Source organism: Haliotis cracherodii, unplaced genomic scaffold (assembly GCF_022045235.1).
Source record: "Haliotis cracherodii isolate W230 unplaced genomic scaffold, xgHalCrac1.p SCAF_23, whole genome shotgun sequence".
Lineage (NCBI taxonomy): Eukaryota > Metazoa > Mollusca > Gastropoda > Lepetellida > Haliotidae > Haliotis > Haliotis cracherodii.
In genome coordinates this window covers 7,414,480-7,439,769 of record NW_027266279.1, presented here as the reverse complement: position 1 = coordinate 7,439,769, position 25,290 = coordinate 7,414,480, and the positions used below count along the sequence as shown (strand labels likewise).

Sequence of the window (25,290 nt, the reverse complement as noted above, 5' to 3'; positions counted from 1 at the left end):
AAGTTGATTTTTAAAAAGGGTGATGGACAAAAAAAGTGATTTTTTTATGAATTAAGTTTTCTTTAGAACTTTTTGACCATTTTTTAACAATTTTCTTAAAAGTAGGTAATTTAAGTTTTTGAGTTGTGTTCCCCAGACAGGTGAGGATCTTCATGGATTCAGTTTGATCATGTTCTTGGTTTGTCAGCACCACACCTGTGATTATGACTTCTACTAAAGTGGTCGACCCATGAAGATCAGGGGTAGAATAGGTCTTCAGCAACCCATGCTTTCTGTAAAAGGCAACTATGCTTGTTGTAAGAGGTGACTGACGGGATCAGATGGTCAGGCTGGCTGACTTGGATGATGCATATCATCATATCCCAATTGTGTAGATTGATGCTCATGATGTCAATCACTGGATTGTCTGGTCCAGACTTGATTATTTAGAAACCTACATCATATGGCTGGAATATTGCTGAGTGCGGCATTTAACAACAAACAAACAAACAAACAAACAAACAGTTTGGGCAAACGGGGCAGAGTACGTCTTCAGCAACCCATGCTTGCCATAAAAGGCGACTATGCTTGTCGTTAAAGGTGACTAACGGGATGAGGTGGTCAGGCTTGGTTGATGCATGTCATCATATCCCAGTTGCGTAGATCGATGCTTATGATGTCAATCACTGGATTGCCTGGTCCAGACACTATTATTTACAAAGCTCCATCATATAGCTGGAATATTGCTGAGTGCAGTGAAAAACTACAAACAAACATCATGTACAGTCTGGAATAAATCAGAGACTTTCCAAACACAGGATCTCAGTGAGTGAGTGAGTTTGGTTTTACGCCGCTTTTAGCAATATTCCAGCAATATCACGGCGGGGGACACCAGAAATGGGCTTCACACATTGTACCCATGTCGGGAATCAAACCCGGGTCTTCGGTGTGACGAGCTACCGCTTTAACCACAAGGCTACCCGACCGCCCCCACAGGATCTCAATTACAGACATCAGACAGTTCTGTGTCTTCAGACTGTATGTATCCCTGGCTCCTCATTAGAAAACAAATCAGTGCCCTGACACAGATTGAGGATGAGGAAAGCTTGACAGCTTCCGACAGGGTTCTTCCAATGGGGCTTACTGTGTGGAGGCTGACTTGATGACTTCTCCTTGCCACAGATCTGTAGACTGTTATCATTGATGCCTGATTGAGTCTTTTTTAGGTATGTGTTGTATTGTATCCTCTATGAAAATAACAAAAACAGGCTGACCTATCTGTTGAAACCGAGCCCTGCAGACTAACATTTTGTTTAGAGGGAAAACATTTTACTATTTTTTGTGTTAAATTGTCTTTAAAAGAATCCTAGGGAATCTCTTCATCTTCAGAAACTGACTTGCCAAAGTGCTGTAGATATTTGATTTGGAGTCTTGGTGATTATTGTGTCCTGTGGGGGTTATGTGTTAGAATGGGTCCCCAACAACCTGTGCTTGTCTCCCAGTGGGGGTCCAGGCTTCAAATGGTCCCCAGCATCCAATACTGGTCATCCCTAGCCACTCAGTGAATCTGGTGGTCAGCCTGGTGACTTGGTTGATAACATGTCATTGCAGCCCGATGGCCTGGATCATTGCTTATAATATCAATCATTGGATTGTCTGGTCCCGACTTGGTTATTTACAGGCTGCCATCATAATGCTGGAGGGGCGGTCGGGTAGCCTAGTAGTTATAGCGTTCGCTCGTCACGCCGAAGATTCGGGTTCGATTCCCTACATGAGTACAATGTGTGAAGCCCATTTCTGGTGTCCCCTGCCATGATATTGCTGGAATATTGCTAAAAGCGGCGTAAAACCATACTCACTCCCTCACTCACTCACTCACTCATAAAGCTGGAAGATTGCTGAGTGAGGCATTAAACACCAAACAAAGAACCAAACAAAGAACCAAACAAACCTTCCATTAGTGTGTTTTGATCTAGTCCGATAATGTCAATGACACAGAGAGAATCTCACCCAAGTGTCTTTTCATATAAAATATATCAACATAAAAGTTTAAAACTCTTAGGCTATTAAATATCTAAAGACACAAAGGGAAAATTCTATTTATCATCCCAAAGCAATCTTCCAACTTTTGCCTTGATTGGAAAAGAGATATGAACGATGTCATTTGATTGTGACGTCATCTGTGAACAGTTATATAACAGTGATTATAAGTATCTTCAGCGTGAAAGGTTCAGCTTACTTGCTTGAACGGCAGAGATATTAGTGATGTCATTTGATTGTGATGTCATGGTAACAGATGATGTCACAATGGTCTACAAAGGATTTTGATGAATTTTGAAGATATGGCTATCTCCGAACCATCAAGCCTAACGCCACTTCATCTCATCTTGGATCTCCCAGCCTGCCGGTCCGTGACCCACATAATTAAGCCAGCTGTGTGTTGCCGGACCATCCTTTTAGATGAGGGCCCTATGGAGTTATCCATCAAATCCTACACTAAATGATGTCAATGGAACCAGTAGTAGCAACGCCACCAACAGCTGATTGCAACATGACCAACAGCAGATTACAACACCACCAACAGCTGATTACAACGCCACCAACAGCTGATTACAATGCCACCAACAGCTGATTGCAACGCCACCAACAACTGATGGCAACACCACCATCAGCTGATTGCAACGTCACCATCAGCTGATTACAACGTCACCAACAGCTGATTACAACGCCACCAACAGCTGATTACAACACCACCAACAGCTGATTACAACGCCACCAACAGCTGATTACAACGCCACCAACAGCTGATTGCAACGCCACCAACAGCTGATTACAACGCCACCAACAGCTGATTACAACGCCACCAACAGCTGATTACAACGCCACCAACAGCTGATTGCAACGCCACCAACAACTGATGCCAACACCACCATCAGCTGATTGCAACGCCACCATCAGCTGATTACAACATCACTAACAGCTGATTACAACACCACCAACAGCTGATTGCAATGCCACCAACAGCTGATTGCAACGCCACCATTAGCTGATTGCAACGCCACCATCAGCTGATTACGTCACCAACAGCTGATTGCAATGCCACCAACAGCTGATTGCAATGCCACCAACAGCTGATTGCAACGCCACCATCAGCTGATTACAACACCGTCAACGGCTGATTGCAACACCACCAACAGCTGATTGCAATGCCACCAACAGCTGATTGCAATGCCACCAACAGCTGATCGCAATGCCACCATCAGCTGATTACAACACCGTCAACGGCTGATTGCAACACCACCAACAGCTGATTGCAATGCCACCAGCAGCTGATTGACCCGACCTGGCCTTCATTAGAAGCTGGAGTATTACCCTGTTTGTAGCCCATTCAACTGAGCTGACCTCTACAGCCTCACTGACCACTCCATTCATGCTGACCACTCCCTGGGGCACTGGTCTGTGTAGATCCCCTAATGCCTCGATCTGTTCTATCCGGTATAGTCTGTGTGTATTAATATTCATACACTTGCTGCTTAACATCGAGGGAACCTACTTAACCTTTTGTAGTCCTTAATTTGTCGGTCTTCATTATCAGCATTTATTCAGTTCTCTGCTAGGTTTCAATGCAATCAATTTGGGTATAGTTAATTATTCCGTATGAGAGAGATGGTGGGCATTAATGTAGAACTCTAGAGTTACAACTCTCTAGTTACCCTACTGTCAAAACTCTCCAGTTACCCTACAGTCACAACTCTCCAGTTACCCTACTGTCACAACTCGCTAGTTACCCTACAGTCACAACTCTCTAGTTACCCTACTGTCACAACCCTCCAGTTACCCTACTATCACTACTCTCTAGTTACCCTACTGTCACAACTCTCTACTTACCCTACTGTCACAACTCGCTAGTTACCCCACTATCACAACTCTCCAGTTACCCTACTGTCACAACTCTCTAGTTACCCTACTGTTACAACTCGCTAGTTACCCAACTGTCACAACTCTCCAGTGACCCTACAGTCACAACTCTCCAGTTACCCAACTGTCACAACTCTCCAGTTACCCTACTGTCACAACTCTCTAGTTACCCTACTGTCACAACTCTCTAGTTACCCAACTGTCACAACTCGCTAGTTACCCAACTGTCACAACTCTCCAGTGACCCTACAGTCACAACTCTCCAGTTACCCAACTGTCACAACTCTCCAGTTACCCTACTGTCACAACTCTCCAGTTACCCTACTATCACTACTCTCTACTTACCCTACTGTCACAACTCGTTAGTTATCCTGCCGTCAGAACAAACAATGACCCACTCATCATGATGTATATTTTTCAAGTCTGGAATTTCCATGTTCCATGTGGGGGAGCGGAAACATTTCAAAAGGTCAGTCCCAAACAAACCACATCTCCCCACTCTCATCTATGTTATCCCAATATGCTCAGCCTGTGTGTGTAAGTGATAGTTTTAACATTGCATAATGTCAAAACATTCAGCATGCAAAATTTTAAGAGTAAATATTTTTGTTTTATTTTCAACCAAGTGATATTGCATATTTACCAGGGCCCCGTTCCACAAACCGATCTTAGGGCTAAGTTGATAGTAACTCACTAAGTATGCGATCTTAAATTTTTGTTACGATCAGCCGCCCGTTCCACAAAGCAATCTTTACTAAGAGAGTTGTAAGTTAAGATCAAAATGCTAAGTTGCCCCGGACCAACTTAGGATTGCTAAAATCGATCTTAAATATTGTACCATAACAACAAAGATGGCGACTTTTATTTTTTGGTGTGCAAGGAAATGTGTCGTCTGCTAAACATGACCAAGGGAGGCCACTCCAAGGGAAAATTTCGTGTCTTTATGGCTGAAGATTCCGATCTTTGTTAAGATCGGCTACTTAAGAACTTGTAAAGTTACAATCACCCTAAGATCGCTTTGTGGAACGGTTGTAAACTTTAGCTAAGACAATTTTAGAATCGACGTAAGTCTCTAAGATTGAATGTAGTTATGATCGCTTCGTGGAACGGGGCCCTGGATTATGTATGCATATCACTGAACATAATGGTAGAGTAATACAATGTATTTGAAAATGATGGACACAATGCTGTCAAACACGGCTTTGTCTCTCATGTAAATACTATTTCTTACTGTACACTAATTACCATGATACGATATCTCTTCATTTCTTTAAACAGATGAAATTATTTTTTCAGAATTCTGTTTCTTTTCTAAAATTTCAATTAAAACAAATCCTATTTGTAAAATGATTGAGAGTGTGAATTTGCAAATGCTTCAAGTACTCCACAGCAGTGGGAAACCCACATGGTCCAAATCAAATCTGTGACTATTGGTCTATAAATAGCCCAAACTTAAATTCTTGGTCTCAGTCTGTATAAGAATAAATTCCCCACTTATGAAAGCCAGTCTCTTCTGATCCGCTCTGCTGGCAGTGTTGTGGTGCTGTGACTGCTATGACAGTTCTCTGGTGCCTGTAGCTCCCTGCGGTACTCAGACAGTACCCTTACCTCCAGTCTGCACAGACCAGCAGCAGAGCAGGCAGTAACGGCAACCACGGAAGCCCTCGCAATCCTGTAGTCGACCAGCTAGTCCCAGAGTCTCCCAGTGAAGAATCAATTATCAGTGTACTCGGAGCTATTAACAGTTGCTCCTGTCTGTGGAGCCAAGCAAATGGCGGACAGTTGCTCCCTCTGCTGACGACTCCCAAGATAAAAAGACAAAGAACTATTCCTGTAAATAATTACCATATTGGTTCCAGGAGGCAAGAGAATGGGCCAGGAGTTGGTGGATATGTGTGGCACATAGCCAAGCCCATATCCTCTACCTCTGTTTTGGTTTGAGTCCATGGATTCGTTCCTCCATGGGATACTGAAGCCCATGTGTGTTTTAGACTGACCGAACAGAGTCCAGTTACTGAGCGACCTGTCGGACAATCCAACGGATATTTTGCCAGCGGACAAGCTCCCCCACCAGTGCACAGGTTAGAATCGTGGTGTTGTGTTCCCCATGTGTGTGTGTTGGTGTGTGAGGCTTCCACAGCAACATTCTCATTCCCCAAATGTTTCCATTCAGGATTGGACACATGAAGCTCAAACTGTAAATTTCAGGTCTGATTTAAACTGACCATCTCTGAATTGGGCTGTTGCAGGTTTGTGAGGACTCAACACATGTTCTGCTCACTGTTGTTATTGATTTAGCCCGGTATCGAGCTCAGTCACATGTATCAGGCAAGGCGTTGTGTAAACGGGGATTTTACTGACTGAGAGTTCATGCTGGTAGTGAGGCAGGGTAAGTGGTGGTTTGATAACACATGTAGTGTTTAGGACTCCGTCACACACAACATTATGCATTGTCAGGTCAGGATGAGATTCCTCAAGGGTGCATTACCGCAATCTCTGCCAACTCGCTACCACTTAAAGGGGCATCGGCAGTTTTTCAGTTCCAAGTTTTAAAAAAGTGGAATCATCTTGAGAGTATCCGGGAATGTTTACATTTGTTTCTATGTTTTCACAAAAGTTTATAAAGGCAAATTGCCACCAATGTGTTTTCTATGCCTGCAGCTTGTTATCGGGTAAGCAGACATACAGATTGCAGTTGCAGGTATCCGAGATTGGCAAGTAGTGCCTGTTGGTTGAAGGAAAGAAGCAAAATATCGGAAATTCCTAAAATATTTAAAGATTTATCTTGAGAATTTATTACATGAGGAGTAAAGGAGAAAGACTATGACAAGTGAAAGGTGAACATGGGTAGGTTGGCTTAGTGGTTGAGGTGTTTGCTTGCTGTTGCCTATCTGTATAGTATATCCCTGTGTGAAATATATTTATATTGATTCCATAAGTGAAAGGTGAACATGGGTGGATTAGCTGAGTGGTTTAGGTGTTCGCTTGGATTCGACTCTTCACATAGAATATTACTTGTCCTGTGAAGATCCAGAGTAGAATAGGTCTTCAGCAACACATGCTTGCTGTAAAAGGTGACTATGCTTGTCGTAAGATGCAACTAAGGGGATCGGGTGGTCAGGTTCGCTGACATGGTTGATACATGTCATCGTATCCCAATTGTGTGGATCGATGCTCATGATATCAATCACTGGATAGTGTTGTCTAGACTCGATTATTTACAGACAGCTGTCATTAAGCTGGAATGTTGCTGAATGCGAATTAAACAACAAATAAACAAACAAACAAACTGGTGTGAAATGTGGATTTGATATTGATTCCTCATTTGAAAGGTCAACTCAGGTAGGTGGCCAAGTGGTTAAGATGGTTGCTTGGAATTGACTCTTCTTATGACAAGGGATTTCATAGAGTATATGTTGGTCAAGAAATGTAGATTGGATGTGGATCCTCATTTGGAATTGAACCAGAACAGGGTAGCTCACATCTTCCCGAGGCAAGAGAGTTAACTAACTTTAAAAGTCCAGTTTCCACACTTGCTGAACTCGCCTGGTATTATGGAGTTACATTTTAGCTGGACTAACGAGTCTATGCATAATCCAATCAAAATCGTGCAACGAAATCGAAATCCGGTTCATAAAGTGTCGTGCAGATTTCGGTCGATTGCAGGATTTGCAAAGCATGTGCACCGCCAACTCGTTGTCAACAGATATTTCCCCAAATCTTTTCATGTTTTTGATCAAGGTGCTCACGTGATTTAATGCATTTCGCGATTTAAGACCCATTTTATCACAAAATAGACCTTGTTTATCGATCAGATTGTCTTGACTGGGCGCACCGCTGTTTCGTTTGAAGCAAATGCAAGTGATACAAGAGGTGGATTCTGATTGGTCCATAGGAGAGGCTTAGAAGGGACATTGGTGGCGCTACAATCGAGCCCATGAATTCCAGCCTAGATCGGCAAGGGTGGAAACTGGACTTTTAAAGTCAGTTAACGCCCTTGCCTCAGGAAGATGGGTAGCTGAGTGGCTCAAGTGTTTGCTTGGTTTCTGTTCTCCGCATGCATCATGTGAAGAGCATTGGCTGGAATATTCCTAAAATCGGTGCGGAACGAGACCTTCTGTCGAAAAAGGGGAAAGTAGAAGGGACCTCACTTCTTTGTGAATTATTTCCTCAGTCAAAGTTGACACACTTTATGGATTACAATTTCGTTAATACTGTTAAGGCGACGTTTCAGTATAGATCCTTATACTGTTGTCAAGCAAGACTGAATGAGGTGGAGGATTAACAGTTTTGGACTAACAGTAACAACAATTGCATGCATGAGTGGGATAACATAAGTAAGTAATGACAACACGATGGACAGAGAACACACAGGTGGGAGCCAATGGGACATGAATTTAAATATGTCTACTGACTTATGAACAATAAGAAATAGTTCCAGATTAAAGTCCTGGGATAGGCACTAGTTTTGTTAACAATTCCAGGACACTTGTGTCAGGGTGGGGAAGGATAATTCCATGCATTTTGAAGAGATAACGGTTACATGAAATCAATAAAAGTCTTTGAATATATATTGCAAATTAGAGTTAATTTTGTTGTGCAACAGATGTCTCCAGGGAGCCGTCTGCTGAACACAGAAGTTGCATTAACATGTGCTTTGGTGGCATTAGGATTGTAATATGAATGTAATATGAATTTAATATCATTACAGTTGCTAAGAAATACTTGTAGGTTGTTTTTTTATGTTTAATTTTTTTTTTTTTAAAGAATTATATAGTTTTGCTCTGAGGTAACTCTGACATCCCAGCTTTTTTAAACTGGTGATGTGATGCAGTCAGTGGTCTCGTCATAATTACTAGTTGAAATGTTGTGCTCACTGTTACAGTTATTGCTAAATTATTGTCAACCATTGGCATATTATCAACAAACAAAAAACACAAAATATGTCACTTCACTTCCTATATTTCATAAGATTGTCTTTTAAATGCCCCTTGAACAAAAATCAGATACCAAAATAAGTTGAGGAAGTGGTTGTCTGTCTTTGATGTTCTGTGTCGGAGTATTCAACATAGCTGCTTGACCATTTGTAATTGCCGTCTGCTGTTCCAAAATAGCTGTCTGCCTGTTTTCCCATGTCTGGTTCTGTTTTAGACAGGCGAGAAATCGCTTGACTCCTTGCCAGTTCTTCTTGTAATTTTTCTTCAAATTGTTTCACATAATTATGACTCAATGGTTTTTAAATGCATCTGAATGAAAAAATAGTATTTTCACAATTGCTGCTTGTATGTGACTGGTGTTGATGATTTTGGTTGAAGATCATTGGGTTGTTCTTGTGAAAATCAACCGGTCTGTTGTGTGTTTTGGTTTGGTAGTTTTTTTTAAATTTCTGAGTTCACACAATCTGGTTATAAAATTCTGTGAAACAAATAAATAAAACGACAGTTCCGATTTTGTTTTTGCTTTTAAAAAAGTGATCTGAATATGTGTTTGGAGAGTAGTGTTGATCCCGTCTCGTTCTTCCTGCAGTTTTTCCTATTTTAATCATTTGGAGTCAAAGTACTTTGCAAACTGTATTTTTGAACTCTATTTTAAGGTCTCTTCTAAGTACTTAGGACTATTCAGCAGTGCATGAGCTTAAACTGTAAGCTTGTTTGATTAACCTCAAGAACATTACCCACTTCAGTCGGGTCCCTCTACCCAATAGTCCCACGGTATGTCAGTACTGCGTGCTATGATTTTCAGTTATCTGCTGTTTATGGCGTCTTAATTACGTGTTTACACATGTGTCCATCCACGCTGTGTTTATTGCACATGGTCAAAACATTGTATTAACAAGTCAAGTGCTGTCATTTCATACTGGTAGTATGCACTTACCTCTCTTGACTTTCCACTGCTCTTGTATGAACTCCAAATATTTACCAGATGATGAAATATTAGAAGATTCTCTATTTCTTAGTCGATCCAGGCTTTCTTGCTTGGAATGTGGTCTGTTGAGTGAAAGTGGAAACTCTGTGTTTGATGTTCAAGTTTTGTGGAATGGGAGGGCTCCTTTAAAAAAGTGGTTTGTTGATAATTATCATTGATTTACATGTTGGACTTAAGTGTCCATTTTGTAAATGTGAAATGAAATTCCAAGAGTATCGATTTTGATTATTTATTTATTTGGGGGTAGTATGGTGCAGATATTCAGGTAGTTTAGGTAGGGTTTGTTTGTGGTGGGATTGGGAGGATTTAGAGTATTGATAGAAGGATTGGTCAATGTTTTAGAGAACTATTTGTTGAAAAAATAGACGCAACGTCGAGGCCCTTTTCACTGCAGTGACTCAACTAGATTGGAAACATGGACAGGAGGATTGGGGGAAGGCATGACAACAATGCCTGATGAGGATTAATCTTGTTTGTTTATTGAAGTGTGTACTTCTAATGAAAAGAGGTATTTAAACAAATAATGCAGAAAATGAAAAATATATTCATAATTTTACCGAATGCATCATCAGTGCCATAAATCTATACTCTTAATCTTATCACCTTATTAAATCTTCAGATTTTCAACTGAAGTCCTCGTCACTGTCAATTGTCCATAATAGGTTGTGCAAGTAATATACGACTCAACATTTGCAAAGGATTATATACATATGATTATATTAGTCCTTGGCAAATGTTGAGTAGTATAGTTTCTTGAAGCTTCCTTCACCCCAGAAAAAAAATAAATTTGTGGAATAATCATGGACCAATCGTAGAATGTTCGTATAAGAAGTGTTGCCTGAACTGCATCCCTTGTGAGACTTACCTGTGTCAGCTGTTGACTTACACAGCCGCAGTTTGTTTGCCCAGTGGCTATGCACACAGTTCAAATCGGTCAGTGTTGGGAGAAGAATGTGTATACATGTTCCTGGACTTCACAATATTCCCCAGTTGGACTTCCATATCCTGGGGTGAGGTAGCTGACTGGTTAATGCTTGTCACAGGTTTGCTTCCCTACAAAGGTTACAATGTGGAGCCCATGTTCGTACTCTCCGACGTGTTGTTGCTGTAATATTGCTAAAACACTCTCACTCACTCACTCACTCACTCACTCACTCAAGTTCAGGTTATATGTTTAGAGGCTAAGTCCGACCTACTTGTCACTATTTGAGGAGGAACATTCATTGAGTTCATTGAGTTCTTGTTGAGTTGAATAATGAGAACATTATCCTTGGAGGTGCTTGGCCTGTTCACTCGCTCACTCACTCACTCACTCACTCACTCACTCACTCACTCACTCACTCACCCACCCACCCACGCAACACCAAGAAGTAAGATAAACAAGCTATTACTAAAAAGGCTGTGACAAAACCACTCACTCACTCACTCGCAAACCTCAGAGTTACCAGTTGAAATCATCTGTCTAGGTTTCATGGATAATAAGTGATATGTTTGAAGAAATGATATCCGTCAACACAAAATAATAAATTGTGAAATCGAGAAAACATAAATAATTCTGTAACAGCCAGGATACCAACAAACCAGCTTGTTCAAGAGACTTCATCCTTTGAAGCCAAGATGGTCTTCCACTTGCAAAGTGATCGCATTACATCATCTGTTCCATGTAATCCCAGAACACATTGTCAGACATGTAGAGGGAGGATCATCAGTGGGCTCTCCACTCTATTAATTCCTAATCGAGCTCACACACTCCATTAGGCAAGCAGGTGTGTGACATGGAGCCCCAGCCTGCCAGTCTGGGTTCAAATCTAGGGGGATCAGTATTTTATGGTAAATAAGTCCCTACCTCCCTGGAAGAGGTTTTTTTTTATCCTGTGGGCAGCAGTCTTCCTCTACCCTCTGTTTAGCTCAGATAAGCAGGAGTGAATGGACTGTGATAGCCTTGTGTATATAGATCTGGTATGCTCATTACAGGGTGGTATTATGTGCAGGAGATGCCATTAAGGAGGATGCCGGTGTCACGATGGCTATTATTTTGATATTGTCTTTCGGAAGTAGAAGAACAATTTATGTCGATATATGGATCAGTTCTTGCAGTTTTTCCTTGGGGACACAGATTTAGAGAAAAACCTACAAGATGTTTAAAATTATACATGACCTGTCCCAGTGAATACAATTTGTAAATCTTGAGCATAGGCAAGGCAATTTCAACATTTTACTATACAAAGGATTTGTAAGCCAATTGTCTTTTACAAGAAGGCCTGAAAAAAATATATTTCAGCTTTATTAAAAAATGTCTGTGACGTCATGAATACTGTTGACAAAGATGTCTCAGAATCAATGAAGGCAATGAAACAACAAGCATGGACTGGTCATCAGTGTAAATTTTTAATTGGAGGTTAAAGTGAGAGCTGTCAAAAGCTATGTCACCAATATCTGCATGCCCTATACAGCGTTAGAAATTGGCACTCGTCCTGTAGTCCTTGCCAAACTGCTGAATAGTTAAGGTATCATAAGGACTAGAAGAAACTTGCCATTTATGAAGGGTTGTGCCATATGTTATCATTATAAGGACAAGTTGACTAAAAATGTTAGTTTCTACCGCTGCTATTAGTCTAAATTGCAAAAAGACCCTGACAATTAAGTTGAAATGACAAAACTGATGACACTATCTGAAATTCATGAATGAGTCCCATGTGACAATCATAAATGAACACATTTGGCATTGAATTTTAACTCATTCATTCTTTTATATGAAATTCATAAGTGAATGGCATTATCTGATATTTATAAATTAATGGCATTATCTGATAATATTTAGCAGGCATATAGAAACTGGCAAATTGAACGTGGATTTTCTCTATTCCTAAAATGATAGCCTCTCTCGTCATTTCATTTCCACCAAGTGCTGTAACCCTTCCCATGTCCATGATAACCCCCCTGGGTGTGTATACGAGATGATATACTTCACCTGTCTGGCCAGACATGACGAGAACATGCTGTATTGTCTGTTATCTCCCGGAGAGAATATTGTATCTGTGGCTTCTATAGACTTTAGCTGGAACCAAGGGAGCACTGTGGTCATCAGGACTCGGAGCTGTTGGACAGGACAAGGTTAAAAGGAATTAAGTTGCTTGGAGTCCATTTACTGTCACTTGCTTGTTTTAAGTAGAGGTAGTTTATTGAGTTAATTTTGAGGATGGTCAGATAGAATTCGTTAATAAGTCACCTATTTGAAGGATCTCCTCTGAGATATGGATGGTAGGTTAGCTTAGCGTTGTTGTATTCTCTCATCATATGCTGATGGCCCAGCTCATTTCAGAATAGTGGGACCACTTCTGGGGTCTAGTGGTAGAGCAGGAAGGACTGGGGTTTGATCCACAGCTGCGTCATAACAAAGGAAGTTAAAAGATGAGACCCGTGAAGAGATGGGGGTAGAATAGCTCTTCAGCAACCCATGCTTGCCGTAAAAGGCGACTATCCTTGTCGTAAGAGGAGACTAACGGGATCGGGTGGTCAGGCTCGCTGACTTAGTTGATGCATGTCATTGATCCCAATTGTGTGGATCGATGCTCATGATATCAATGACTGGATTGTCTGCTCCAGACTCGATTATTTATAGACCTTCGTCATATAGCTGGAATATTGCTGAGTGCAGCGTTAAACAACAAACAACAACAACAACGTTAAAAGATGGTACTTGTTGTTACCCTGTCTGGTGCTCGGCATTAAGGGGCTAAAACAAAGACTGGTCAGCTTGGAGTCAGTATTCTGTGTCTGAGTGGGGTATTCATGTTAAACTATGGCATGGTATCTCAGTGGACTCAAGACAGTCGAGACAAGTACAAACAGCCAAACAAACTTGGCATGCACTTCTCAATATAAGTGCAATAATTTTGGCCGCGACCTTAAACGCCATTTCACCTCACCGCAGACAAGTGGATTATTCATTACAACTAGTCCCTCCAGATTTTCTCTTGTCTCAAACTAACGGACTTGTGGCTGAGAGGATCTCTGCTTACTCACTCAAAGATCCATAGTGAGGCCCTAATAGGGTCAAGATAGGTCCCCAGCCCTCTGCTTGTCACAAGACTGACAACCCATTGGGAATCTGAGTTAGAATAGGTCCCCAGCGACCTATGTTGGTCGTAAGAGGCAACTTAATGGATCAGGTCGTCAGACTCAGTGACCTTGAACTTGCTCACAAGACCAGTAGATAGTCTGGTCCAGGTTCATTTTACAAGGGTGACTATGCTTGTCAGAAGAGGTGACTACGCTTGTCAGAAGAGCCGACTAAAGGGATCGGGTGGTCAGGCTCGCTGACTTGGTTGATGCATGTCATCGTATCCCATTTGCGTGTTTCAATGGCCATGATGTCATTCACTGGATTATCTGGTCCAGGCTCGATTATTTATAGACAACTGTTTTATAGCAGTAATGTTGCTGAATGCAGTGTTTAACAACATACAAACCATCACCACCCTACCCAATAACCTGCTGCATGTCTAAAGTATATTAAAAAACATGCAATTTTGAGGCTGTTTTGTGGAAACCATCTTCAGCCTTTATAGCAGACTTTAAACCCTGTTCTACTATCTCACGGACCATATCTACCCCCAACTGACTGCACCTGTGCCCTATCTTTGAAATGGAAAAACAACTTGATGATGTTGTTTTGTCACTCAATGACGTTATATTAGCCCATGCTTAAATGATGAAAGTGCTCAACAACTTGTGGTTCTCTACTCACACCCCAGGAGGATTGCCCTGAACTCGGGCTTCGCAAGGCGGCCCATGATTCATTCCTGCTGTAAGATTGAGCTGATATTGGTTGGCCACAATCAAACAGTAAAACCTTGTTGATCCAGACAATGTAATTTCCAATTAAATCTTGGATCAGCAAATTTCCAGATTAACAAAGTTCCAGATTAACAAATTTGTGGATAAACTGATTTCTGGATTTGTATATAATCAGATCATAGTTATTTGGACATTATACGATTTCGGCCATGTTCATCACGATTACTTGCACTGTAACAAGGGGTGTGGCATCACACAGACATTATAAATACTCAGATGATGACCTGTATTTAAGATAAAGTCGTCTTTTATAAATGAGTGAGATATTTTACATTTATTCTTGTGAATAGCAAAAAAACTATGAATGTTTCTCAAGGGTCCGAAAACCCATTTCTCGGGGATATATTAGACGTTCCTAACTGTAGTTGTCCGGAAGACGGGATTTCCAGGTTGCCAGGGTTTCCAGGGTTTCCAGATTAGCAGTGTTCATTGACTGATGAGGTTTCTCTGTTTAAGGCCATGTATTACCAATTGCCATGTTATTGCAATGTTTAAGTATGGAGTTATAATGTCTTAGCACTGTGGGGGCAGTCGGGTAGCCTAGTGGTTAAAAGCGTTTGCTCGTCACGCCGAAGACCCAGGTTCAATTCCCGACATGGGTACAATGTGTGAAGCCCATTTCTGGTGTCCCCCGCCGTGATATTGCTGGAATATTGCTAAAAGCGCCGTAAAACCATACTCACTCACTCACTCACTCACTCACTCACTCACTCACTCACTAACTCTTAGCACTGTGATCCCTCTCTGGAACAGTGCCTGATCTCAGCTGATTGTGTCATCATGGATTAGCACTGGGGTTTGTCTAGGCCAGGCATGATTCCTTTAATGGCTGTCATAATTTGATTGTAATATCGCTGACGAAGCCTAAATGCCCTGTTACCCACTGTTTGATGAAAGAGATTGCTCGCTGGGAAGACTAGTTCGATGGTTATTTAATCGGCAACTTATTTAGGTAATGAGGTAGTACGTCTGACAAGACCATTAAGATGTTTATGGAAGTCTTGGGGTAGGGGGAGGGAATATATGCCCTCAAACTTGGTCTGTGACCTTGTCCAGAGATGGCGCTGACTGACATCAATGCCAAACAACCTTGACAACAATATCAATCTTTATTCACCCTTAATATGATGATAATACTATTCCCGGTATATACATTGTGAGACCATGTATCATTATGGTCAGTTGGGTACATTAAATCCTTGTGTATTCAATGTGTATTCTTGATGCCCTTTCATGTGAATCTAATGTACTACAACTATTTTTATCAAAAATTATTCAATGTTGATGTCAATAATCATTTACATATACATATTGTTTGCAAAGCTGGAATTAGCAACTTTTATTATTATCAAATTTTGTATTCAAAATGAGGCATCCAAAGTTAAAAACATTGATGTTTCAGTTGAACACATACATGTCTATCAATTTATCAACAATTCTTCACTGCATTTGAAACTTAAGGACTTTCCGAAGTTGGTAAGTAAATAAGAAAATGTACAACTTTATGGATAACAACTTCTAGTCTATTGTTTTTTGCGATGTTTCGATGTAGATTCTTACACCTTTATCAAGCTAGACTGACAATATCCATTAAAATTGTTGAAATATTGTTTTACGCTGCTTTTTTAGAAATATTCCAGTTTATCTCGGCAGATGCTAGAAATGGGCTTCACACATTGTGGGGAATCGAACCCGGGCCTTCAGCATGATGAGTGAACACTTTAACCATTAGACTACCTCACGCGGGCCTTCTGCATGATGAGTGAACACTTTAACCATTAGACTACCCCACTGCCCCACGTCTTACGTCACAGAGCACGTTGAGGAACTCCTCTTCAACTACGGAGGTCTTTTCCTTGTTCTTGTGTAGGAATTTCCTTAGGCTGAGTATATGTATCAACACAAGAACGCCAGGACCTTGGTGTCTGTGTTGACAATGAGAACATCATGTATAGACTATACCAACACAATGGAGTTCAAATGTATTGCCTTACAATATGCGTAAATGGTTCCGATCTTTGCTCTTTCTGACAGAAGTTGCAAAAGGTGAATCCAGCCGAAATGTTACGTGGAAGGTTATTGTTTCCACATGGACTCTCCCAGTTCATCTGTGCGCGATCGTGACCATGTGTGTATGTTCATGGGGCAGTTGTGTGTTGGGTTGGTGATCATGCATGTTTTTGCCGAGAATTCAAGGGTTGAGAGTGGTGTGAAGCAAGGAGGATACATTTTACCTTGTTTGTTCAGCCCACATTGTGTTGTCATAGTGACATCGTATACCATTCTCCAGGCAGGGGGTAGGACTACTGTTACATCATCCATGTTATAGGATGGAGGAGCTTTTGTCGGATTGTTTACGTTGGTCGCCAGCATAATAGCGGTAATCCAGATCTGATTAGATTATAAAACAGTTCCCAGAAATGGGATAGCTTTACCCCCTGTCAACCACTTCTTGGCTGTTTGTTTTGTGTTTCCTTTTATGTGGAGGTGATGATGATGACGACAAACCTGATGATACTGGTTACCAATGATGATGATGATGATGATGATTGTGGTGATGATTGTGGTGATGATGTTAAGGATGATGTTTGTGGTGATGATGATATTAATGATGTTTGTGGTGATAATGATATTAATGATGTTTGTGGTTATGATGTTATTTGTGGTGATGATGTTGTTTGTGGTGATGATGTTAATGATGATGTTTATGGTGATGATGTTGATGTTTGTGGTGATGATGTTAATGATGATTGTGGTGATGATGTTAATGATGATTGCGGTGATGTTGTTTGTAGTGATGATGTTAATGATGATTGTGGTGATGATGTTAATGATGTTTGTGGTGATGATGTTAATGATGATTATGATGTAAATTTCTTTGACTATCCTACTTGTTTTACATCATGGCCAATCATCCTGCCATTTCGAACTAACAGCATCAGCCAGAGGTTTTAAATGTTAAAATGTCTTGGCTTCGAATGTTTATCGACATTGTAAGATACAAAATTTATCCATCATTTTCTGAAGCACTTTTCTTGACAGCTGAGACAGAGGAGACGTCACTCTGAACTGAAATCAAAGTCATTCTTATAAAGTATTGATCAAACTTAATATTTAATTCATATGGTATCCATTTCACCTAGCAGAATGTATTTCCTTTCAAATTGGGGATACAGAACCAAAAGACTAAATAGCTCGGCCAAGAGATTGCCAGGAATCAAATCCCATTTATTCATATTTTTAAGCCAATCAGATAGCAGCACACACTCCCATTCATAAATAAATAAACCCTTAAAGTCTTGTGTGAATTTGTGACATGTAAGTGTGAATGTTGTCAGGTTGAATCAGATAATATAAAACTTACAAGATAGAAGGAACACTCATGGCATGAAAGTTTGACTACAGACAACTGAAAAAATCAGGTGTTCTTAATTTCTTTTGACTTGTATATAAAGTCAAATAACTAACAAGTTAAGGGACTTAGTAGTCTGTCTTACAGACCCTGATACAAATATATATAAAATACAGCACATGCAAGTTTGGCAAGTCTAGATTAATGAACAGAGTCACTGGGCTCCCTTTTATTACATTTTTATTAAGATAACTGAACAACCTGTACGATGTGTTCATTTCAGAGACTAGTTGTTAGTCTAGGGACTTAGTACAAGCAGGGAGTATTCTAATGGGTATGAGGGCCAGTCGGGTTGCCTAGTGGTAAAAGCGTTCGCTCGTCATGCCGAAGACCCGGGTTCAATTCCCGACATTGGTACATTTCAGCCCATTTCCGATATGTTCATGTGAACTAGGGTGCGGTCGGGTAGCCTAGTGGTTAAAGTGTTCACTCGTCACGCCGAAGACCTGGGTTTGATTCCCGACATGGGTACAATGTGTGAAGCCCATTTCTGGTGTCCCCCGCCGTGATATTGCTGGAATATTGCTAAAAGTGGCGTAAAACCATACTCACTCACTCACTCACTCACTCTAATGGGTATGCTGTTTGGGAGTATTGATATAAATGACTACTTATCATAACAAATGATTACTCAATTCCATCACTGTAGTCATCTGAAAGTAATGGACGTCAGTCAGTGCTTTGTGAATTTAAGTTATCTTAATACGGCTTGCTGTCGATGTTTGCAAACTCATCTCAGCAACATAGGTATGATAAGTATTTAATAGAAATTCTACTCTTTAAATATTTGTTTAAGAAAAGATAAGAGCAAAGTAGATCATTTCAATACCTGAGTTGTAGAAGTATCAAAACACCCTTAATCTTGGCGCCAACAATCCAACAAAATGAACTCCTGATAAGAGTGACCTTACTTGCCAAGTTGATTTGCTGGCAAGTTTGCCATCCCACTTTATCCCAATTTATTCTGCATCACAAGCCAGTGTGGAATTCCTCTTTTATTTCTCAGCTTGTCACCAGTGATAAGTGATTAGGATAAGTGATTACGTCTCTTGTATCTTTCTTTGGAAAGATTCGTGTTTGAAGTTGGCAAATCACAGGCGTTAATAATCTTAGCGATTGGGAGGGGCACAATAATACGAGAAGAAATGCATTTTTTTAACAAATGCTTGTAATATTGTTTCTTGACAAGCTCTTTATTAATTATTGATTAGTTACATTCTTGATGTGGTATTGGTATTAAAATAACTTGAAACATTTTCGCCCACACGATATGCATTATTTAAGAAATTAGCAAAACTTTAAGAAATTGTTATGAAAGCTAGTTATCCGATATGTTCATGTGAACTAGGGTGCGGTCGGGTAGCCCAGTGGTTAAAGTGTTCTCTCGTCAGGCCGAAGACCCGGGTTCGATTCCCGACATGGGTACAATGTGTGAAGCCCATTTCTGGTGTCCCCCGCTTTGATATTGCTGGAATATTGCTAAAAGCGGCGTAAAACCATTCTCACTCACTCATGTGAACTAGACTTTCTTAATTACAATACATCCATATTATGGATTCTGTGTGACAAGAAGCCTGGAAGCAACAGAGGAAGTTCAATTGCACAGGGCTCTTGGGTAATAGTTTGAATCATAATTTCTAGATTATATATGTATGCAAACATTAAGATTAAGGTGTCCCTATGGAAGACTGACATCCTTTGTGCTGTCCGCCTTTCTAGACTTGCCTGTTATTAGGACAGAATTACTGTACATCCATGGACTTATCATTCAGTACAGCCTTGGAGCAAGGCTACAGGGGAAAGCTTCAAGTGTTCCTGTCTTGATGTACACAGCTTCCTGCCAGATCAAAGCTAGACTTGCACAAGTCTAACATTATTATATTATTCAATAAATAATTACCAGTTATATAATTAGGTGTTGCTGTTGAAAAGGGTTTTAACGTATTGTTTTCCTAACAAAGTTGGCCAGTTTATCCAGAATTGATAATTACAAATAAACTAAAACCTCACTGATGTGTTCTTCCACTTATCCTGGAGCAAGGCTAGTTCCTGTGTTCCAGGTGCTATATGTTCATTTCAGGGGGTTAGAGGTCGCTGCTGGGGTTAGAGGGTATATAATCCTTAAAGGTTTTATCACAGATAAGTCTCTTTTATGTTCAGTGGTGATGAGGCTATTAGACAGGGATGCTTGTGTAAGGGAGGATGCGATGTGTGGGTTCGTGTCACACTCGTCACTTGCAGTATGCCTTGTATGGTTCACAGGTGTTAATGAGGTGACAGTCAGCAGACAGGGTTTGGTGTGGGAGGCCAACACAAAGCCAGTCAAAAGTACAGACAAATTTAAGTGAATGATATTCTACCACTTCAGAATTTAAAATTGTGTTTTGTTTTTGTTGTCGTTTATATCAATCACTGGATTGTCTGATCCGGACTCAGTTATTTACAAGCAGCCATCATATTGCTGAAATGTTGCTGAGTGAGGTGTTAAACAAATTGCACACACACCACAACACAACACACCACAACACAACACAATGCAACACACCACACACACCATGCGCACACATCACACACACTCTCCTGTTGCTGGAATGTTCCTGAGTGAGGCTTTATACAACACCCACACACATGAACAAGCGCACATACGCACGCACGCACGCACGCACGCACGCACGCACGCACGTGTTGCCATCATATAGCTGGAACATTTCCGAGTGAGGCGTTAAACAACAAACAAACAAACAAACAAACAAATATTATATGAATCCTGTGTCACTCGCCTCTTGGTAGCGGCCAAAACAGACAAACCAGTGATTTATATTATGAGCAACGATCCACAGCTTTAGCATACACCTGACTACTGAATCCTGTCACAAGAAACGTTGCTTGGTTTCTGGAATTATCAAAGGGTTTGTTGTGTCTTGTTCTTGTGCCAGTGTTGCAATAGTGCAATGTCTTGTATAAGTGTCTTCATAATCCTGTACAAATGTTTAAATGGCAGTATTTTTTTCCTGTCTCAATTAACTGCCTGTTTAGACATTGTCATACAATTATACAATTCGGGCCAGGTCGCAGAGTTTCATCGATTTCTTTGTTTTCAGATCTTATGAAAACAATCGCTGGGTTTTTGTTTCCACTTTTCACCTGTAAACCAATTTTGTCAAAAGGGCACCTTGATGACTGTGGGTAAATAAAAAAATACACAAGGCATTTCAGAGTGTGTCATTATGTGTAATTATGTAATTATATTTAGTCCACCAAATGAACTCGCCAAATATTTTTGAAATTTCCAGTTTTGTTAATGATCACTGAGTACAAGCTAATTAATGCTGTAATAAAGTCTAATGATGAAAGTATTATGATTTACTTCAGTCAAGGTCAATCAGCAATCAGTCAATCATGTTTTGTTGGCCAAGAAATTTAATCATGCAACCATGCACCTAAAAACCTTACATGAATTGAAGAACAGAATGAAGGGGGTTCAGACTTCAGGCCTTTTGGTTTAAGTATATTATAGATTTGTTTATTAAAACATATTTATAAAAATTAAGAAGTAAGTAAATTTCAGCTGTTGTTTTCCCTTCCAAACATGACATGGTATGTCCATCTAAATTGGGGGGCACGGTTGGCCCAGTCGTCTAAGGCGCCGCGATTCGCTGTGCAGAGTTGCGTCCCTTGGGCACGCCAGAAACCTATGATTGTGGGTTCGAATGCCGGTTCGCCCCGATTATGTTTCTAGGTTTGTCAGCACCATGCCCGTGCTCGTGGTTTTCACCGAAGTGGTAAACGTCTGAGACCTGCATCACTTCGGGCTTTCCTCCCACATTAAGCTGACATGCCGTGATATGACTGGAATACTGTTAAAAGCGGCGTAAAACCCAACTCACTCCCTCACTCACTCCATCTAAATTGCAACTTCAGCAGTTTTGACAGTGAGGCATACGATTGAGATATTACGGATGCATGCTATAGATACGGGAATTCCGATCCCTATGTAGCCGATTCCAGGGGACTATGGAAAGAGATGCCCACATTTCACAGGTGTATGAAATCCTTGGGACCATAAGCAGTGTCAGTTTGTGAGGGATATTGTGCTGAATCAGCAAACATTTACTGACTTGAACCATTTCATAGGACTTGATGGGACTAGATAAAAGTTAAAGAGTGTCTTTATGTCAGAGATTATCGTTATAAAACGTAGATTGATTATTTTAAAAATTGCGTCATTTTTACCACACGTGAGGTTTACAGCACTGTTGGTTTGGGATTTATGGTGTTGTGCATGTTTTGGTTTTATTGGGCTGCATTTTACGACTAACGTCCAAGTAAGTGACCTGAAGTCGTCTCTATGACTATTGGATTGACTTGCGTTTTTTGTCCATAAATTTTAATTTTGAACCATAAAAGTCTCATCAGACAATTGCGTCTATTATGAAAGCAATCTTGAAAAATATAACTTAAAATTTTTGCTTCCCATAAAAGTATTTTTATGTTTGATTGCAAAGTATAAAACCTCAAAATGAAATAATATGGTTACATGTAACATCAGCCAAACTTTAAAAAGGAAATTGATCAATACTTCGTTTCAACAAATTTTCATTGAATTGTGTTTCCTTGGAAGGCTATATTATCCGAATAGGCATCATTTGAGGCAATTTCATAATCAAATTGCTTTTATGGGTCAATTTACTTGCAGAAATCACATCATTTATGGAAATAATGATAAAACAGCCTTCCTTGAAAATTGAAATGGACACTCGTTAACATGATGTCAATATTATGCGTCACTACTGTAAACACAATCTCAATCTGTCAAATATTCATCAAGTGAGGCCCCCTGTTAGCAACTGGAGAGTAATTCATTACATTAATGTCTTCAAGCTCTTAGAGTCCTTGTTTTTGTTGTCCATTAGCACAATCTTTCTCCAAACTAACAAATCTTTCATTATTTTCAGATATACATGCGTAATCTGCATGAGAGAATGCCCCTTACATGACTGCCTGACTAAGTAGCCATATCAGGGTAAGTATTATACAGCAGTTTGCTTGATTGAGAGAGAGAGAGAGAGAGAGAGAGAGAGAGAGAGAGAGAGAGAGAGAGAGAGAGAGAGAGAGAGAGAGAGAGAGAGAGAGAGAGAGAGAGAGAGAGAGAGAGAGAGAGAGTAATTATGTACTTGTCATGACCAAATATAGATGTTCTGACATATTTAGCATCAATGAAGTTTGGGATTTTATTGATTCCCTGAAGTATTGATTCAGTGTGTTCATTGATGAGATGTTGTAATGTCATGACCAAGACACAATCGGGGTGACGCAATGCGCCTACCTCACGCAGCCCCCTTTGGGATTCTGGGTTAGAAGAAGTCCCCAGAAACCTGTGCTTGTGGCCCTGTGGGGATTCCAGATTATACTGAGTGTCCAGCAACCTGTTGGGATTCTGGATTAGAGTAGGTTCTCTGCAACCATTGCTTTATGTTAGGTTGGTATATGTCTCCCTGTTTGGATTCTGGATTGGAATAGGTTCTCTGCAACCATTGCTTTATGTTAGGTTGGTGTATGTCTCCAGAAATCTATGTCCGTCTCCCTGTTGGGATTCTGGATTGGAATAGGTTCTCTTCAAACATTGCTTTTCCGTGGATATGTTGGGTTAGAATAGGTCCTAAGTGACCTATGCTGGTCTCCCTGGCATATGTTGGGTTAGAATAGGTCCTAAGTGACATATGCTTGTCTCCCTGTGGATATGTTGGGTTAGAATAGGTCCTAAGTGACATATGCTTGTCTCCCCGTGGATATGTTGGGTTAGAATAGGTCCTAAGTGACATAGGCTTGTCTCCCTGTGGATATGTTGGGTTAGAATAGGTCCTAAGTGACATATGCTTGTCTCCCTGTGGATATGTTGGGTTAGAATAGGTCCTAAGTGACATATGCTTGTCTTCCCGTGGATATGTTGGGTTAGAATAGGTCCTAAGTGACATATGCTTGTCTCCCCGTGGATATGTTGGGTTAGAATAGGTCCTAAGTGACATATGCTTGTCTCCCCGTGGATATGTTGGGTTAGAATAGGTCCTAAGTGACATATGCTTGTCTCCCCATGGATATGTTGGGTTAGAATAGGTCCTAAGTGACATATGCTTGTTTCCCCGTGGATATGTTGGGTTAGAATAGGTCCTAAGTGACATATGCTTGTCTCCCCGTGGATATGTTGGGTTAGAATAGGTCCTAAGTGACATATGCTTGTCTCCCTGTGGATATGTTGGGTTAGAATAGGTCCTAAGTGACATATGCTTGTCTCCCTGTGGATATGTTGGGTTAGAATAGGTCCTAAGTGACATATGCTTGTCTCCCTGTGGATATGTTGGGTTAGAATAGGTCCTAAGTGACATATGCTTGTCTCTCTGTTAAGATTCCAGGTGATTATAGATCTCCAGCAACTAGTTTTAACAGTCCAACATGAAACTACTGCATATGTGCTCCACTGCAAGGTTTATGATTTCAATTTTGTTTTTCAAACAAAGGATCTCTATTGATAACAATCCAAACTATTCCATTCATACCTGTTGCATGTGTTACGACCGCACTACCTCTCGTTAGGTCCAGCAGTGTGAGACAAGGTAAGATGTTTCATTACGGTTTCAGCTTTCAAAGCCATTCACAAGTTCTGCCCCAGTAAATATGCTGAAGTCTATGTCGTCTTAACACCAGTGTTGACTATAAATCTATATACACTTACAGCTTGAATTGTTTAAGCTGTGAGGCCTTCTCCAAAGAGTTGGAGATTCGAAATGACCATTCTGTTTACAACCACTGACACAATGGGGGGAACCTCAGCAGTAAGTTGTGGCTGTGTTGACTATAGTGTGTTTGATTTATAATATTGGGTCAGTTCTAACAAAGACACTTTAAGGAAGGGGTGTTTTATGTGACCATCTTGACTGGCCTGTGGTATGGGTTCTCAATTGGAGGCAGCCTTAGCCCTTCGCATTTCACCTTATCGGGTCATGTATGCTTGGGAAGCAAAACACAGGCAACACTCACAGCTTCCAACGTTTACAGCATTATAACAATACCTGACAAAGGAAAAGAGAATGCAGAGACATTATCATGTACACCTTTTCTTAAACTAAGAGCACACATCTTGAGGTTGTGTGGTAGGCTGGTGGTTAAACCCCAGATTGAGTTCCCCATTGTGGTACAAT

The 25,290-nt window shown here is 40.6% G+C and overlaps 1 protein-coding gene across 9 annotated transcripts in view; it reads left to right on the top strand.

Annotated features, from left to right (window-relative positions):
* The window catches only part of LOC139471512 (D-glucuronyl C5-epimerase-like), a 339,447-nt gene that overhangs the window by 205,611 nt on the left and 108,546 nt on the right, over positions 1 to 25,290 (top strand). For 8 of the 9 annotated variants that reach the window (XM_071253878.1, XM_071253880.1, XM_071253876.1 and 5 more), the window contains one exon: positions 23,050 to 23,117. The gene's annotated coding sequence lies outside the window, so the exon portion shown is untranslated. Of the gene's footprint in view, positions 1 to 5,590; positions 5,979 to 23,049; positions 23,118 to 25,290 lie in introns of those variants that run through there. The other variant, XM_071253883.1, reaches the window with a different exon arrangement.